Raw genomic sequence first — 1,888 nt, 5'->3', positions numbered from 1 at the left:
GTTCACCATGATAAATCTAGTAACCATCTGTCATCATAAAAAGTTATGATATTATTGACTGTGTTGCCTGTGCTGTACATTATATCCCCATGACTTATTTTATAATTGGAAGTTTGTACTTTTTATTCCCCTTTACCTTTTATACCATTCACCCCATTCCCTTTTCCTCTGGCAACCATTAGTTTGTTCTCTATGGCTAAGACTCTGTTGTTTTGTTTGCTGATTTGTTTGTTTAAAGATTTCACACTTGAGAGAAATCATATGGTATTTGTCTTTCTCTAACTTATTTTATTTATCATAATACTCTCTAGATCCATCCATGTTGTTGCAAATGGCAAGATTTCCTTTTGTTTTTAGCGCTGAGTAATATTCCATTGTGTATGTGTATATGTATACACACATATGTATATACATACACATACATACATGTATATATATAGACATATACCTATACATCTATAGATAGATAGAGATGAGATAGATATATATCATATCTTCTTTACCCATTCATTCATTAATAGACACCTTGATTGTTTCCATATCTTGGCTATCATAAATAATGTTGCAATGAACATATTAACTAATTTTTAATTGTTCTCCAAAAAATACTGTTCTTATTTTGTTGATAGGTTCTTGGAAACTGGGACTTTAAATGAAACAACATATAACAAAATCAATTATCATAGGCCTACTGATATGAACCAGAGTTAAGTTACTGTAGCATATTTCTGATAACAAAAACATCACCAAACTTCTAAATAAAGGCCCAAACACTTCTAATATTAAACAATGAAATAAATGTGAGATATACGTACATTTTAGAAAGATGAATGAAGCAAGTAAAAAAGTTATTTTCTAACCCACTTATTCCAGTTCAGGGTCATGAGTGGCTGGAGCCTCTCTTGGCAGCTCAGGAACAAGGTGGGAAACCACTCTGGACAAGGACACCTTTCCATTGCAGGTCACACTAACACGCTCACTCAGACTGAGACAACTGAGACACTTCCATTCACCTCATGTCTTTGAGATGTGGGAGGAAATGGGAGTCTCCAGAGAAAACCCATATAGACATGGAGGGAACATGTAAACTCCACACAGACAGTGGCTCCAGCCAGGAATCAATTTTTTTCTCATCAATGTTACAATGAAATGGTGTTGAGCAAAATGACATTATTTCAGGACCGACTGTACTTAAGACAATTATTTTATCAAAGTATTTCCAAGGTTGCCATTGACACCAATTATTTTTACTAGAAAATGTAACCCATCCATTAAGATTAAATTTTTGAGCAATTGCAAAAAAGGACTCATAGATTGGGAGTTGTATTTGTTAGGACTCTTTGATTGCAAATAATAGGAAAAATTTTGATCTAGTTTAAGCAAACGGAAAGAATTTATTACCAGACTTAAAAAATAACCCCAATGTCAGGAGTACAGCTGGGCCAGGAACAAACACCTCGAATACTCAAGACACCCTCTCTGTCTTTTCTCTCACATCATCTCTATATGTATGCTTATGTTTCTCTCTTTGAAGACTTTAGTGTTAAATGGCAGGGTGAATGCTGCTACTCAATACTCTCAGAATGTTATTCTCATGGGCTCAGTGCAGTAGAAAGATCGGCTTCAATGGATCAGCCCCAATTCCAGTATCCCTGGAAGATCAGCTGCTTGTCTCATCTTGGATCAGGGGTGCTATTATGGTCAATTAGAAATAGTCTGGTCATATGGTAGGGGCTACTCACCCATACTGCAGAGAAGTGGGAAGTAGTTACCAGAGGAGAGTAAATCACCATGACTGGATGGTTGCCCCAGAACATTCCTACTAAAGGAACTGTAAGAGTGAGGAAAAGATAGGAGGATACTGAATATAAATTTTAGATACTTGAAA

This window comes from Pteropus medius, unplaced genomic scaffold, assembly GCF_902729225.1.
Source record: "Pteropus medius unplaced genomic scaffold, Ma_sr-lr_union100, whole genome shotgun sequence".
NCBI lineage: Eukaryota > Metazoa > Chordata > Mammalia > Chiroptera > Pteropodidae > Pteropus > Pteropus medius.
Note: the sequence above shows the minus strand (reverse complement) of the source record.